The sequence below is a fragment of the Rhinopithecus roxellana genome, chromosome 9 (assembly GCF_007565055.1).
Source record: "Rhinopithecus roxellana isolate Shanxi Qingling chromosome 9, ASM756505v1, whole genome shotgun sequence".
In the NCBI taxonomy this organism is placed as follows: domain Eukaryota; kingdom Metazoa; phylum Chordata; class Mammalia; order Primates; family Cercopithecidae; genus Rhinopithecus; species Rhinopithecus roxellana.
In genome coordinates, this window is record NC_044557.1 from 63,467,621 (window position 1) to 63,485,688 (window position 18,068).

The 18,068-nt window shown below is 40.6% G+C and overlaps 1 protein-coding gene across 9 annotated transcripts in view; it reads left to right on the forward strand.

Annotated features, from left to right (window-relative positions):
• VPS13B (vacuolar protein sorting 13 homolog B) overlaps positions 1–18,068 on the forward strand; it is a 904,863-nt gene that overhangs the window by 572,401 nt on the left and 314,394 nt on the right. The gene's annotated exons all lie outside the window — the stretch shown is intronic.

The following is an 18,068-nucleotide window of genomic DNA, read 5'->3' on the forward strand; positions in this document are numbered from 1 at the left end:
GGGAAAAACAAGAGTTTCTGGCTCTAGGGTTTTTTCCATCCACTTTAAATAAAAGTAGCTTTGTTCATAGATAATTTTTTAAATTTATTTTTATTTCAACAGTTTTTGGGGTACAGGTAGTTTTGGGGTACATGGATAAGTTATTTAGGGGTGATTTCTGGGATTTTGGTACACCCATCACCTGAGTAGTATACACTCAGCCCAATATGTAGTCTTTTATCCCTCACTCCCCTTCCTCACCACCCCCTCCCCCGAATCCCCGAAGTCTATTATATCATTCTTATGACTTTGCATTCTCATAGCTTAGCTCCTACTTATAAGTAAGAATATATGATACTTGGTTTTCCATTCCTGAGTTACCTCTCTTAGAATAATGGCCACCAGTTCCATCCAAGTTGCCGCAAAAGACATTATTTCATTCCTTTTTATGGCTGAGTAGTAGACCATGGTGTATATATACCACATTTTCTTTATCCACTCATTGGTTGATGGGCACTTAGATAGTTTACATCTCTTTGCAGTTGCAAATTGTGCTGCTATAAACATGTGTGTGCGTGTGTCTTTTTCATATAATGACTTCTTTTCCTTTGGTTTTCTGTTCTTGGGATAGTTTGCTGAGAATGATGGTTTCCAGCTTCTTCCATGTCCCTACAAAGGACATGAACTCATCCTTTTTTTATGGCTGCATAGTATTCCATGGTGTATATGTGCCACATTTTCTTAATCCAGTCTGTCATTGATGGACATTTGGGTTGGTTCAGAGTCTTTGTGATTGTGGATAGTGCCGCAATAAACATACGAGGGCATGTGTCTTTATAGCAGCATGATTTATAATCCTTTGGGTATGTACCCAGTAATGGGATGGCTGGGTCAAATGGTATTTCTAGTTCTAGATCCTTGAGGAATCGCCACACTGTTTTCCACAATGGTTGAACTGGTTTACACTCCCACCCATAGTGTAAAAGTGTTCCTATTTCTCCACATGCTCTTCAGCACCTGTTGTTTCCTGACTTTTTAATGATTGCCATTCTAACTGGTGTGAGATGGTATCTTATTGTGGTTTTGATTTGCATTTCTCTGATGGCCAGTGATGAGCATTTTTTCATGTGTCTGTTGACTGCATAAATGTCTTCTTTCGAGAAATGTCTGTTCATATCCTTTGCCCACTTTTTGACAGAGTTATTTGATTTTTTCTTGTAAATTTGTTTCTGTTCTTTGTACATCTGGATATTAGCCCTTTGTCAGATGGGTAGATTGCAGAAATTTTCTTCCATTCTGTAGGTTGCCTGTTCACTCTGATGGTAGTTTCTTTTGCTGTGCAGAAGCTCTTTAGTTTAATTAGATCCCATTTGTCAATGTTGGCTTGTTTTGCCATTGCTTTTGGTGTTTTAGACATGAAGTCCTTGCCCATGCCTATGTCCTGAATGGTACTGCCTAGGTTTTCTTCTAGGGATTTTATGGTTTTAGGTCTAACATGTAAGTCTTTAATACATCTTGAATTAATCTTTGTATAAGGTGTAAGGAAGGGATCCAGTTTCAGCTCTCTACAGTTTTCCCAACACCATTTATTAAATAGAGAATCCTTTCTCCATTTCTTGTTTTTGTCAGGTTTGTCAAAGATCAGATGGTTGTAGATGTGTGGTGTTATTTCTGAGGGCTCTGTTCTGTTCCATTGGTCTATCTCTCTGTTTTGGTACCAGTAGCATGCTGTTTTGGTTACTGTAGCCTTGTAGTATAGTTTGAAGTCAGGTAGTATGATGCCTCCAGCTTTTTTCTTTTTGCTTAAGATTGTCTTGGCAATGTGGGCTCTCTTTTGGTTCCATATGAACTTTAAAGTAGTTTTTTCCAATTCTGTGAAGAAACTCATTGGTAACTTGATGGGGATGGCATTGAATCTATAAATTACTTTGGGCAATATGGCCATTTTCACAATTGTGATTCTTCCTATCCATGAGCATGGAATGTTCTTTCATTTGTTCGTGTCCTCTTTTATTTCGTTGAACAGTGGTTTGTAGTTCTCTTTGAAGACATCCTTCACATCCCTTCTAAGTTGGATTCCTAGGTATTTTATTCTCTTTGTAGCAATTGTGAATGGGAATTAACTCATGATTTGGCTCTCTGTTATTGGTGTATAGGAATGCTTGTGATTTTTGCACATTGATTTTGTATCCTGAGACTTTTGCTGAAGTTGCTTATCAGCTTAAGGAGATTTTGGGCTGAAATGATGGGGTTTTCTAAATATGCAATCATGGTAGACATCATGTTTTCTAGGAAGCCTTCCCTGAGCCTGTCACAAGACCAAGTTAAGTTGCATTTGTGTGTGCTCTTATTACATCACTTAGCATATTTTATTCTAATTACTTATATAACTACCTCTGGGTCCGGAGGACAGAGATCATCGCCATCATGTTCATTGATTTATCCCTAGAACATAGCACTGCCATGTATAAAATGTATTATTGTAGTCCTTCACTGACAAGTGATTGAATGTGCCCCTGAGAAGGGGTATAAATTTGGGTGAAGAAGCACACACAGCCAGCCAAGGTAAATTTCAAGAGAGGAATGTAATTATGGAATCATCAGCAGGCAACTTGCATGGCAGCTGGGAAGTGAATATTTTCATCATAAAGGAGGATCTTCTTGGCACACCACAGCATCAACTACACTAATCATAAACTCCAAATATCACATGATAGTAGCCAGCTTCAAGTCTTTCTATTCTTTGTCTTTACACAGTTTTCAGATTTAGGAGGTGCGAGCTTATAAAAGTCACAAGTTATTGTGTCTTAAAAATCACAAATTCTGTCATAACAAAGAACATGAGCCTTATTTTCCTAGGAAATTTTATGGCCACCTAGGCTTAGTGGTATCTCTCCTATTTGTTCTTTAATTTATTTAACTTATGGTTTGTGTATGTGTTTTAATAATTTTTGGAGATAAATTCACATAACATAAAATTAACCATTTAAGGTGAACATTTATTGGCATTTAGTACATTTACAATATTGAGCAACTACCACCTCTGTCTAGTTCCAAAACATTTTCTTCACCCCAAAGTAAAACCCCTTGCCTGGTAGGCACTTTGTCTCTATCCTTCTCCCTCCTTCCAGCCCCTAGCAACCACCAACTTGACTCTAAATTCACCAATCTGGATTTATCCTGTCTGTATGAATTTATGTATTCTGGATATTTTATATAAATAGAATCATATGATATGTGACCTTTTATATCTGGCCTCTTTCACTTAGCATACTGTTTTGTATATTCATCCAAACTGTAGCATATATCAGTACTTCGTTCTCTTTATAGCCAAATAATATTCCACTGTGTGTATATAAGTGATCACTGATTTATAATGAGTCAACTTAAGATTTTTCAACTTTATGATGATGCAAAATAATAGTGCAATCAGTAGAAACTGTACTTTGCGTACCTGTATAGCCCTTCTGGTTTTCACTTTCAGTACGGTATTCAATAATTACATGAGATATTCAGTGTTTTAGTATAAGCTAGGCTTTGTGGTAGATGATTTTGCCCAACTGGGGCCAATGTAAGTGTTCTGAGCACATTTAAGATAGGCTAGGCTAAGCTATGATGTTTGATTGGTTAAGTGTATTAAATACATTCTCAACTTATGATACATTTAACTTACAATGAGTTTATCAGGATATAACCCCATTATGAGTTGAGGATCATCTGTACACTACAATTTGTCTATCCATTTATCCATTGATGGACATTTGAGCTGTTTCTGCTTTTTGGCTACTGTGTATAATGTTGCTATAGATATTGCTGTACAAGTAGCTGTTTGAGTACCTGTTTTCACATATTTTGGTATACACCTAGTAGTAGAATTACAGGGTCATATGGCAATTTTATGTTCAACTTTTTGAGAAACTGCCAAATTCTTTCAAACATAAAATGGCTGTATCATTTTATATTCCCACCAGCAACGTTTGAGGGTTCGTTTCTCCACATTCTTACTAATACTTACTTTTCTTTGTTTTTTTATTTGTTTGGTAAGCTAACACATCATTCTACTGGGTGTGAGGTGGTACATCCTTGTGGTTTTCACTTACGTCTCTGTAATCATTAATGACCTCAAGTAGCTTTTTGTGTGCTTGTTGTCTGTGTATTTTCTTTGGAGAAAAGCTTGTCTTTTGTCCCCCCTACCCCCACCCCATGCTTTTTTGAGACAGAGACTTGTTCTGTCACCCAGGTTAGAGTGCAGTGGCATGATCTCAGCCCATTGTAACCTCTGCCTCTTGGATTCAATCCATTCTCCTGCCTCAGCCTCCCAAGTACCTGGGATGACATGCACCTGCCACTGTGCCCTGCTAATTATTGTATTTTTAGTAGACGTGGGTTTCATCAGGTTGGCCAGGCTGGCCTCGAACTTCTAACCTCAAGTGATCCAGCAGCCTTGGCCTCCCAATGTGCTGGGATTACCAGTGTGAGCCACCGCACCCGGCCTTTTGGCTATTTTTTAATCGAGTTCCTTGACTTCTTGTTGATGAGTGGTAAGAGTTCTTCATTTATTCCAGATACTGTACCTTTATCAGATATATGATTTAGAAAATTTTTTTTATAATGGAAATTTTTTGTTGATGGTATTATGTCCAGAATTGGTGGGTTCCTGGTCTCTCTGACTTCAAGAATGAAGCTGCAGACCCTCACAGTGAGTGTTACAGTTCTTAAAGATGGTGTGTCCGGAGTTTGTTCCTTCTTCCCAGCGGGTTCATGGTCTCGCTGGCTTCAGGAGTGAAGCTGCAGAACTTCGCGGTCTTACAGCTTTAAAGGCAACGTGTCTGGAGTTTTTCATTCTTCCCAGTGGCTTCGTGGTCTCATTGGCTTCAGGAGTGAAGCCGCAGACCTTGGCAGTGAGTGTTACAGCTCATAAAGGCAGCATGGACCCAAACAGTGAGCAGGAGCAAGATTTATTGCAAAGAGGGAAAGATCAAAGCTTCCACAGTGTCAAAGGGCACCCTAGGGGGTTGCTGCTGGCTGGCTCTGGCAGCTGGCTTTTATTTCCTTATCTGGCTCCACCCACATCCCACTGATTGGGCCATTTTACAGAGAGCTGATTGGTCCACTTTACAGAGAGCTGATTGGACCGTTTTGACAGGGTGCTGATTGGTGCATTTACAATCCTCTAGCTAGACAGAAAAGTTCTCCAAGTCCACATTAGGTTAGCTAGATACAGAGTACAGATTGGTGTATTTACAAACCGTGAGCTAGACACAGCGTGCTGATTGGTGCATTTACAATCCCTTAGCTAGACATTAAAGCTTCTCCAAGTCCCCACTAGGTTAGCTAGATACTAAGTAATCAGAGTACTGGTTGGTGTACTTGCAAACCCTGGGCTAGAGTGCTGATTGGTGTGTCTACAATCCCTCAGTCTGACATAAAAGCTCTCCAAGTCCCCACCAGACTCAGGAGCCCAGCGGGCTTCACCCAGTGGATCCCGCCCCGGGGCAGGGGCGGAGCTGCCCGCCAGTCCAGCGGCATGCATCCGCACTCCTCAGCCCCTGGGCAGTCCATGGGACCAAGCGCCACAGAGCAGGGGGCGGCGCTCCTCGGGGAGGCTTGGGCTGCCCCGGAGCCCACTGCCATGGGGGGGGGAGTTCAGGCATGGCGGGCTGCAGGCCCGGAACCCTACCCCATGGGGAGGCAGCTGAGGCCCAGGCGAGAACTTGAGCGCAGCCCCCGCAGGCCGGCACTGCCGGGGAACAGGCTCACCCACCACAGCTGCTGGCCCGGGTGTTAAGCCCCTCACTGCCCTGGGCCAGCAGCGCGGGCCGTTGGCTGCAAGTGTGGGGCCGCCAGGCCGGTGCCTGCCGGAACTCGTGCTGGCCTGGACGCGGGCCACTGCGTAGCCCCGGTTCCCGAGGACTCCTCTCCCTCCACACCTCCCCGCAAGCAGAGGGAGCCGACTCTGGCCTCAGCCAGCCCCTAGAGGGGCTCCTACAGTGCAGTGGCGGGCTGAAGGGCTCCTCAAGCGCTGCCAGAGTGGATGCCAAGACTGAGGAGGCGCCGAGAGCCAGGGCTGCTAGCACGTTGTCACCTCTCAGTATGAGGTAAAGGTCCAACTTCATTTTTTAACATATGGGTTTCCGGTTGTTCTGTCATCATTTACTGAAGATACTAGGCTTTCCCCATTGAATGATCCTGTCACCCTCATCAAAAATTTACAAAGACTTTTGATGGCTGTTTGTGGTCAAAAATTAACAGACTTTTGATGGCTCATACTTGTAATCCCAACACTTTGAGAGGCCAAAGCGAGAGGATTGCTTGAAACCAGGAGTTTAAGACCAGCCCAGGCAACATAGTGAGACCTTGTCTCAACAACAACAAATTTTTTTTAGTTAGCAGGGCGTGGTGGCATGCACCTATGGCCCTAGCTTATCTTGAGGCTGAAGCACAAGGATCACTTAAGCCCAAGAGTTCAACGCTGCACTGAGCTATGATCATGTCACTTCATCTCCATCCTCATCAACACAACAAAACCCTGTCTCAGATAAATAAATGAGTAATAAAAAATAAAGACTTTTGAATGTCTAGTGTATGCCATTGAAGGTCTTTTACACTGGAGAAACAAAATGAAATAATTTCTAATATTATTCTAATATATGTCCTGTAAGAAGTTCAGCATCCAGTCAAAGAAACAGACTTGCTATTTAACTATTATAGTGTGGAGAATGCTGTAATAGACAAATATAGCATACTTAGGCTTACAGAAGAAACAAATCCAAATCAAAATAAATATATGCCACATACATAGGAGATCTTAGGCACAGGCACGTAAGCAAAAAGATAAATTAATGCAAAGTTGACATAGGTACAAAATAGTCATTCATTTCTCTTTTTAAAAGAAAAAAAAAAGAAATGAATGATTGACTCTATGGATGGGGTTTCAGAGAAGGTTTCACAGAGTGCATGCCTTCTGAACTTGTTTCCACAGAGTTTGGGTGCCTGCAGAGTAGAGGGAGCCTTCTGAACAGGGAAGTAGTAGATCCAGAGGCCAGAAGTATGAACGTGTGGCATGTTTTACCCGGCACATAATGTCATGCTTGGCACATAACAGATACCAAATAAAGGCTAAATTAATTAATGACAGAGTGATGATTAAGTAGAGCCAACTAATCAAGAGACTGAATGTGAATGTTTATGAGAGATATTCATTCAATTAAAAACATAAAATTTTAGATCTGTTGTAGCATAGTTCTGATGATTAATCTTGACAGACATATAAATAGGACCTTAATGTAATTCTGTTTCTGAATAGGTATTGTAGATGAAATTCCAAAGATATAGTGAGGAATAATGTGTTTACTTCCCTGACCAATATTAAACGGCAACCTTTAATGATGATTTTCATTCATTCCTCTGGGTACATTACTCAAATTTTGTCTGTAATTGTGATGTGCTTCTATGTGTATGTTGCAGGGAGTGGGGAGTAGGGAAGTTAAGTATAGAGAGAATCCTCAGATTTTAAAACTTGAAGATCTTCTGTTCCTAAAACTTTGATTTTTTTTCATCCAAAGGAATATATCACAGTTTAATTAAGGCAGCAGAACCAATAGAGTATTACAGAATAAGAGATTCATTTTAGGTATAAAATCTTACCCACTTGTGGAAAAAGCTGACAAGTAAGGGTCCAGAAGAGGGAGTTGAAGGATCAAAGTCACAACCAACCCTCCTGAAGCACTTGACCTGGTTAAAAACTTGGGAGCTTTCAAGGGAACCTCGGAAACTTCCAGCAGCACATCCAGCTGGTGGACTGAAACCACCAGAAGGCTGGTAGACATTAATGGGAGGCTGTGGCCTCTGCATCTGGGGTAAGGCCGGGAGGCTGCAGTTGCTGTTGTTCAGCAGGGCCAAGGGTCAGGAAGAAGAAGTGGTCACAGAGCCAGGAAAAGTGGGAACAAGCTAGAATCTGCCAGCACCTTTCCATTGGTCTTTCACTGCATTTAAAACATGAAGACTTGCAGAGAATATTGGCTACTATTTCCCTCCATCTTCCAAATCTTGTTAAGGTTCCTCTTTTGCAAAATTCTAAACTCTGAATTATTCTTAGGAAGTGATTATAAAACAAAAACTACTACAGTAAACTAAATGTGAAGTGGTTCTTTGGCTTGTCCAGTGTCACAAAAAATAGAGCTATGTGTAGAACCTTGGTTTCCTTCCTCTTACTAGTCAACTACTTTTCTTCTGCTCAAGGCTCAGACCTTGTAGGCTTGTGCTAAAGTCTGTTGTTAGCTAATCACTTTGTTTCTTTTTCTCTTAGCAACCATTTTTGCTACATCTGGGTTTATTTTATAATCTGAGGAAATGTACTGATGTCCACCATGTGTAGTTTGCCCATTCAAGTGGCTTGCTGCTTTGTATGGCCACTAGTGCTTTAGGGGGAGGTGGAAAGTTTATCTTATAATTACCTGAAAGTACCACTAAGTCTTAATTCTCCAAGTTAATATTGATATACTTTTCTTATGTGTAATATTTAAAGATATAATTCTAATCGGCTTTGCAAAAGTACACTTAAAGGTAAATAATTTTGTTTTTATCATAATACTTTTATCTGTTCGTATCTCTGACTTGATTTTGTTAGGTAATTTATCTTTTAAACTTCATTGTCAGAGGAATAGTTACAGCATATTTGTTTGTTAAAATATTTTTATATACACATAACAAATTACATGTAATACTCTGTGGGCTTTTTTTACACACATAGAATTTTAAAATTGTTGTTACTATGTTTGCTTAGCAAGCTGACTTGGAATCTGACATGACATATTCCTAAAATTCATCGGTCTTATACTTCTCAGAACTGGTAACATTGAATATGGGGAACTATGGCTATGTGTAAGCATTAAAATCTCTAAACCATATATTTCTAGCTTTATTTCTGAGAGATTGTGACTATTCTCTGTGTCCTTAGATCTCTTTTATTTTTATTTTTTAGACTATTTCCCTAATGTTTGCACTGCACAGGACCCCCAGCATAGTTTGATTAGTGATTAATCAAACATGAGATTTTTTCCAGAATTGCACCTGAAATTACCGATAGGAATATGGAAGGAAAAAAGTTTTCTTTGTTTTGAATTTTCAACCTGAAAAACATCACTTTTATTTTACTAATTTGTGAGGACGTCAAGTTAAGACCTAAGCAAAATTACAGAAGTTACTCTAATTTTCATACTTTGTAGGTTAATGCCTAGATTGACCTAAACCTACTTGAATGATGTGATTTTATGATTTCCTTAAACCTTCCCATGCCTTTACATGAAAAATGTGAATTAAAAAGTTCCTGGAAAGTGGGTGTGAAGGCTAAACGATTCATGATACAACAGGAGGGAGCAGTTGGTTTTCATTCTTAGCAGCCAGCAGATATCTTCTTCCTTACATGTTGGCTGAGAGTGTCCTATGGCAATATAAAAAGATGGTGTAGATATAAGAGAACAGAGATCCTGTCTTGCTTGGTCTTACTCTTTTTTATATCTTAGTGTAGTTACTGACTGATACAGTAGGCACTAAAAAATAAGAAAATGTTTAAATTGTATATAATCATCATGGTAGCATATATTTTCAGTTACTTTACAGTCATCTTACAGCTAAGATGGATGGATAGATAATGCCTTGATTAATTGAAACCCAACTGACCAAAGCCCGTAAATAGCCAGTTTCCCTCCTATGGTGTTTTCTTTTTTCTGTTTTTGTTTGTTTGTTTGTTTGTTTGCTTTGAGATGGACTCTCAGTCTGTCACCCAGGTTGGAGTGCAGTGGTACAGTCTCGGCTTACTGCAACCTCTGACTCCTGGGTTCAATCAATTCTCCTTCTTCTCAGCCTCCTGAGTAGCTGGAATTACAGGCCTGTACCCCCATGCCCAGCTTATTTTTGTATTTTTAGTAGAGATAGGGTTTCACCATGTTGGCCAGGCTAGTCTTGAACTCCTGACCTCAGGTGATCCATTGGCCTTGGCCTCCCAAAGTGCTGAGAGGCCACTGTGCCCAGCCATGGTGTTTTCTTTTTAAGAGAAGGGGCCAAACAGGATTATATCAAGAATGTATTTTAAAAGCATATGTACAACATTTACCTTTTATACATTATCCTGTATAATTCTGTGAGCACTGTAACTGGTACAACAGTACATACTATTAAAGGTTACTGGTTTATTTATGAATGACAGGGTCTCACTGTGTCACTTATAGTTCACTATGTCGTTATCATAGTTCACTGTAACCTCCAACTTCTGGGCTCTAACTATGCTCCCACCTCATCCTCCCAAAGCACTGGATTATAGGCATGAGCCACTGTGCCCAGCCATATTATTGAAGCTTTAAAAATGAAATTTTGAAAATCTCCTGACTTTCTCTTCCTTAGTGGATTCCTATGTAAATCCTCAACACACAATTTCTAATGTTCTTTTCTCTGAGAAACTTTCAGCAATACCTCTAGTGTCTCCCTCTTCCATGAAGTTTTTTTTTTTTTTTTTTTTTTTTTTTGATGCTTTTCCTTTGAAAAGGTCTAACAAGTAAAATTAGATGACCAGGAGTTTCAGGTTATAGATATAAACAACTGGAATCAAAGCTATTATCCATTGGACATCTCAGTAAGATTGAATTAAGTTAATATTTTAATTTAGTATGCTCATAAAACTGTCTTCTAAATACTGTAATAAATAGACGTAGCACTTGTGATCTCCATTACAAATATATATATATATATATATATATTTTTTTTTTTTTTTATTATACTTTAAGTTCTAGGGTACATGTGCATAACGTGCAGGTTTGTTACATATGTATACTTATGCCATGTTGGTGTGCCGCACCCATCAACTCGTCAGCACCCATCAATTCATCATTTATATCATGTATAACTACCCAATGCAATCCCTGCCTCCTCCCCCCTCCCCCCTCCCCATAATAGGCCCCAGTGCGTGATGTTCCCCTTCCCGAGTCCAAGTGATCTCATTGTTCAGTTCCCACCTATGAGTGAGCACATGCGGTGTTTGGTTTTCTGTTCTTGTGATAGTTTGCTAAGAATGATGGTTTCCAGCTGCATCCATGTCCCTACAAAGGACGCAAACTCATCCTTTTTTATGGCTGCATAGTATTCCATGGTGTATATGTGCCACATTTTCTTAATCCAGTCTGTCACAGATGGACATTTGGGTTGATTCCAAGTCTTTGCTATTGTGAATAGTGCCGCAATAAACATACGTGTACATGTGTCTTTGTAGTAGAATAATTTATAATCCTTTGGGTATATACCCAGTAGTGGGATGGCTGGGTCATATGGTACATCTAGTTCTAGATCCTTGAGGAATTGCCATACTGTTTTCCATAATGGTTGAACTAGTTTACAATCCCACCAACAGTGTAAAAGTGTTCCTATTTCTCCACATCCTCTCCAACACCTGTTGTTTCCTGACTTCTTAATGATTGCCATTCTAACTGGTGTGAGATGGTATCTCATTGTGGTTTTGATTTGCATTTCTCTGATGGCCAGTGATGATGAGCATTTTTTCATGTGTCTGTTGGCTGTATGAATATCTTCTTTTGAGAAATGTCTGTTCATATCCTTTCCCCACTTTTTGATGGGGTTGTTTGTTTTTTTCTCGTATATTTGTTTGAGTTCTTTGTAGATTCTGGATATTAGCCCTTTGTCAGATGAGTAGGTTGCAAAAATTTTCTCCCATTCTGTAGGTTGCCTGTTCACTCTGATGGTAGTTTCTTTTGCTATGCAAAAGCTCTTTAGTTTAATGAGATCCCATTTGTCAATTTTGGCTTTTGCTGCCGTTGCTTTTGGTGTTTTAGACATGAAGTCCTTGCCCATGCCTATGTCCTGAATGGTACTACCTAGATTTTCTTCTAGGGTTTTTATGGTATTAGGTCTAACATTTAAGTCTCTAATCCATCTTGAATTAATCTTCGTATAAGGGGTAAGGAAAGGATCCAGTTTCAGCTTTCTACTTATGGCTAGCCAGTTTTCCCAGCACCATTTATTAAATAGGGAATCCTTTCCCCATTTCTTGTTTCTCTCAGGTTTGTCAAAGATCAGATGGCTGTAGATGTGCGGTATTATTTCTGAGGACTCTGTTCTGTTCCATTGGTCTATATCTCTGTTTTGGTACCAGTAGCATGCTGTTTTGGTTACTGTAGCCTTGTAGTATAGTTTGAAGTCAGGTAGCGTGACGCCTCCAGCTTTGTCCTTTTGACTTAGGATTGTCTTGGCAATGCGGGCTCTTTTTTGGTTCCATATGAACTTTAAAGCAGTTTTTTCCAATTCTGTGAAGAAACTCATTGGTAGCTTGATGGGGATGGCATTGAATCTATAAATAACCTTGGGCAGTATGGCCATTTTCACGATATTGATTCTTCCTATCCATGAGCATGGTATGTTCTTCCATTTGTTTGTGTCCTCTTTGATTTCACTGAGCAGTGGTTTGTAGTTCTCCTTGAAGAGGTCCTTTACATCCCTTGTAAGCTGGATTCCTAGGTATTTGATTCTCTTTGAAGCAATTGTGAATGGAAGTTCATTCCTGATTTGGCTCTCTGCTTGTCTGTTACTGGTGTATAAGAATGCTTGTGATTTTTGCACATTAATTTTGTATCCTGAGACTTTGCTGAAGTTGCTTATCAGCTTAAGGAGATTTTGGGCTGAGATGATGGGGTTTTCTAAATATACAATCATGTCATCTGCAAACAGGGACAATTTGACTTCTTCTTTTCCTAACTGGATACCCTTGATTTCTTTCTCTTGCCTGATTGCCCTAGCCAGAACTTCCAACACTATGTTGAATAGGAGTGGTGAGAGAGGGCATCCCTGTCTTGTGCCAGTTTTCAAAGGGAATTTTTCCAGTTTTTGCCCATTCAGAATGATATTAGCTGTGGGTTTGTCATAAATAGCTCTTATTATTTTGAGGTACGTTCCATCAATACCAAATTTATTGAGCGTTTTTAGCATGAAGGGCTGTTGAATTTTGTCAAAAGCCTTTTCTGCATCTATTGAGACAATCATGTGGTTCTTGTCTTTGGTTCTGTTTATATGCTGGATTACGTTTATTGATTTGCGAATGTTGAACCAGCCTTGCATCCCAGGGATGAAGCCCACTTGATCATGGTGAATAAGCTTTTTGATGTGCTGCTGAATCTGGTTTGCCAGTATTTTATTGAGAATTTTTGCATCAATGTTCATCAGGGATATTGGTCTAAAATTCTCTTTTTTTGTTGTGTCTCTGCCAGGCTTTGGTATCAGGATGATGTTGGCCTCATAAAATGAGTTAGGGAGGATTCCCTCTTTTTCTATTGATTGGAATAGTTTCAGAAGGAATGGTACCAGCTCCTCCTTGTACCTCTGGTAGAATTCAGCTGTGAATCCATCTGGTCCTGGACTTTTTTTGGTGGGTAGGCTATTAATTGTTGCCTCAATTTCAGAGCTTGCTATTTGTCTATTCAGGGATTCAACTTCTTCCTGGTTTAGCCTTGGGAGAGTGTAAGTGTCCAGGAAATTATCCATTTCTTCTAGATTTTCTAGTTGATTTGCGTAGGGGCGTTTATAGTATTCTCTGATGGTAGTTTGTATTTCTGTGGGGTCAGTGGTGATATCCCCTTTATCATTTTTTATTGCATCTATTTGATTCCTCTCTCTTTTCTTCTTTATTAGCCTTGCTAGCGGTCTGTCAATTTTGTTGATCTTTTCAAAAAACCAACTCCTGGATTCATTGATTTTTTGGAGGGTTTTTTGTGTCTCTATCTCCTTCAGTTCGGCTCTGATCTTAGTTATTTCTTGCCTTCTGCTAGCTTTTGAATGTGTTTGCTCTTGCCTCTCTAGTTCTTTTAATTGTGATGTTAGAGTGTCAATTTTAGATCTTCCCTGCTTTCTCTTGTGGGCATTTAGTGCTATAAATTTCCCTCTACACACTGCTTTAAATGTGTCCCAGAGATTCTGGTATGTTGTTTCTTTGTTCTCATTGGTTTCAAAGAACATCTTTATTTCCGCTTTCATTTCGTTATGTACCCAGTAGTCATTCAGGAGGAGGTTGTTCAGTTTCCATGTAGTTGAGCGGTTTTGATTGAGTTTCTTAGTCCTGAGTTCTAGTTTGATTGCACTGTGGTCTGAGAGACAGTTTGTTATAATTTCTGTTCTTTTACATTTGCTGAGGAGTGCTTTACTTCCAATTATGTGGTCAATTTTGGAATAAGTGCGATGTGGTGCTGAGAAGAATGTATATTCTGTTGATTTGGGGTGGAGAGTTCTATAGATGTCTATTAGGTCCTCTTGGTGCAGAGATGAGTTCAATTCCTGGATATCCTTGTTAACTTTCTGTCTCGTTGATCTGTCTAATGTTGACAGCGGAGTGTTGAAGTCTCCCATTATTATTGTATGGGAGTCTAAGTCTCTTTGTAAGTCTCTAAGGACTTGCTTGATGAATCTGGGTGCTCCTGTATTGGGTGCATATATATTTAGGAGAGTTAGCTCTTCCTGTTGAATTGATCCCTTTACCATTATGTAATGGCCTTCTTTGTCTCTTTTGATCTTTGATGGTTTAAAGTCTGTTTTATCAGAGACAAGGATTGCAACCCCTGCTTTTTTTTGATCTCCATTTGCTTGGTAGCTCTTCCTCCATCCCTTTATTTTGAGCCTATGTATGTCTCTGCATGTGAGATGGGTTTCCTGAATACAGCAGACTGATGGGTCTTGACTCTTTATCCAGTTTGCCAGTCTGTGTCTTTTAATTGGAGCATTTAGTCCATTAACATTTAAGGTTAATATTGTTATGTGTGAACTTGATCCTGCCATTATGATATTAACTGGTTATTTTGCTCGTTAGTTGATGCAGTTTCTTCCTAGCCTCGATGGTCTTTACATTTTGGCATGTTTTTGCAATGGCTGGTACCGGTTGTTCCTTTCCATGTTTAGGGCTTCCTTCAGGGTCTCTTGTAAGGCAGGCCTGGTGGTGACAAAATCTCTAAGCATTTGCTTATCTGTAAAGGATTTTATTTCTCCTTCACTGATGAAACTTAGTTTGGCTGGATATGAAATTCTGGGTTGAAAATTCTTTTCTTTAAGAATGTTGAATATTGGCGCCCACTCTCTTCTGGCTTGTAGAGTTTCTGTCGAGAGATCTGCTGTTAGTCTGATGGGCTTCCCTTTGTGGGTGACCCGACCTTTCTCTCTGGCTGCCCTTAAGATTTTTTCCTTCATTTCAACTTTGGTGAATCTGGCAATTATGTGTCTTGGAGTTGCTCTTCTGGAGGAGTATCTTTGTGGCGTTCTCTGTATTTCCTGAATTTGAATGTTGGCCTGCCCTACTAGGTTGGGGAAGTTCTCCTGGATGATATCCTGAAGAGTGTTTTCCAACTTGGTTCCATTTTCCCCCTCACTTTCAGGCACCCCAATCAGACGTAGATTTGGTCTTTTTACGTAATCCCATACTTCTTGCAGGCTTTGTTCATTTCTTTTTCTTCTTTTTTCTTTTGGTTTCTCTTCTCGCTTCATTTCATTCATTTGATCTTCAATCGCTGATACTCTTTCTTCCAGTTGATCGAGTTGGTTACTGAAGCTTGTGCATTTGTCACGTATTTCTCGTGTCATGGTTTTCATCTCTGTCATTTCATTTATGATCTTCTCTGCATTAATTAGTCTAGCTGTCAATTCTTCCACTCTTTTTTCAAGATTTTTAGTTTCTTTGCGCTGGGTACGTAATTCCTCCTTTAGCTCTGATAAGTTTGATGGACTGAAGCCTTCTTCTCTCCTCTCGTCCAAGTCATTCTCTGACCAGCTTTGATCCGTTGCTGGCGATGGGCTGCGCTCCTTTGCAGGGGGAGATGCGCTCTTATTTTTTGTATTTCCAGCTTTTCTGCCCTGCTTCTTCCCCATCTTTGTGGTTTTATCTGTCTCTGGTCTTTGATGGTGGTGACGTACTGATGGGGTTTTGGTATAGGTGTCCTTCCTGTTTGATAGTTTTCCTTCTAACAGTCAGGACCCTCAGCTGTAGGTCTGTTGGAGATTGCTTGAGGTCCACTCCAGACCCTGTTTGCCTGGGTATCAGCAGCAGAGGTTGCCGAAGATAGAATATTGCTGAACAGCGAGTGTACCTGTCTGATTCTTCCTTTGGAAGCTTCCTCTCAGGGGTGTACTCCACCCTGTGAGGTGTGGGGTGTCAGACTGCCCTTAGTGGGGGATTTCTCCCAGCTAGGCTACTCCGGGGTCAGGGACACACCTGAGCAGGCAGTCTGTCCGTTCTCAGATCTCAACCTCTGAGTTGGGAGATCCACAGCTCTCCCCAAAGCTGTCAGACAGAGTCGTTCGCGTCTGCACCGGCCCCCGCTGTTTCCCCTGTTGGTCTTCAGCTGTGCGCTGTCCCCAGAGGTGGAGTCTACAGAGACAGGCAGGCTTCCTTGAGCTGCTGTGAGCTCCACCCAATTCGAGCTTCCCAGCGGCTTTGTTTACCTACTTAAGCCTCAGCAATGGCGGGCGCCCCTCCCCCAGCCTCGCTGCTGCCTTGCCGATAGATCGCCGCAGACTGCTGTGTTAGCAGTGAGGGAGGCTCCGTGGGCGTGGGACCCTCCCGGCCAGGCGTGGGATGTATTCTCCTGGTGTGCCTCTTTGCTTAAAGTGCCTTATTGGGGTGGGAGTTACCCGATTTTCCAGGTGTTGTGTGTCAGTTCCCCTGGCTAGGAAAACGGATTCCCTACCCCCTTGCACTTCCAGGTGAGGCGATGCCTCGCCCTGCTTCAGCTCTCGCTGGTCAGGCTGCAGCAGCTGACCAGCACCGATTGTCCAGCACTCCCTAGTGAGATGACCCCAGTACCTCAGTTGAAAATGCAGAAATCACCGGTCTTCTGTGTCGCTCACGCTGGGAGTTGGAGACTGGAGCTGTTCCTATTCGGCCATCTTGCTCCGCCCCCTCTTGACTATTTTTCCATTACAAATATATTAACCTTTGTTTTATTCTTTTGTTTTGGCAGGAAAGTTTATGTTGCTGTTTTTTTTTTTTTTTTTTTTCAAGAATGAGAATATTTTATTTTAATATTATTTAATTTTGCCAAACTAAATTTATACTGATATTTTCTTTAAATGCACCTTAAGAACCATCCTCATTTCAAGCTGTAGTTCTTGTAGCATTGTGCACAAGATGCTTTATATGTCTTTATAGATTAATTCTTTCTGCATATTCAGCACCTTGAGATAAAATATTAGGTCCCCTATTGACTATTTCCACACTTCCTTGTACTTTCCTTATTACTCTACTTATCATACTTTATGATTACTTTGTTTAGTTATCTTTCCTGCTAAACTGAATTCTGAACATTCAGAAACAGCATTATGTACCCATTTTGCCATTGTTGTCTCATCACCAGCAAAGACCTGGCACCATAGGGAGCCCTCAATCCATGTTTCTCAATTTCAGAGTGATAAATGCTATGCAAATAATATAACTGGGTTACATAATAAGAGTAATTGGGAAATTTCCTTAGATTGCAGCTCAGGGAAGACCCGTTCTAATACCTGAATGAGAAAAATGAGCTATCCATTCAAACACCCCTAGAGTGTTTCTGCTGAGAGTGTTTCAGGAAGAGCAAAGACACTGGAGTAGGGACAAGTTGAGCACATTTAAGGGATCATGCCTGGCTGGGAGGAAGGAAGTAATAGCAGATGAGTTTTAGGGAGAGAAGGGCTAAATAATGAATTGTTTTGTAAGTCAGAGGGAGTTTGAATTTTATTTTAATTGCATTTGAAAGCCGTTGGATAGTGCTCCTGTTGAAATAAAAAGCCTCTAAATGGATATATACCAATAACTATTTCTTTTTTTCCTTTTTTTGTTTTTATTTTGAGATGGAGTCTTGCTCTGTCACCCAGGCTGGAGTGCAGTGGCGCAATCTTGGCTTACTGCAGCTTCTGCCTCCTGGGTTCAAGTGATTCTCTTGCCTCAGCCTCCAAAGTAGCTGGGACTACAGGCCCACGCCACCGCGCCTGGCTAATTTTTGTATTTTTTGTAGAGATGGAGTTTTTCCATGTTGGTCAGACTGATCTTGAACTCCAGACCTCAGGTGATCCGC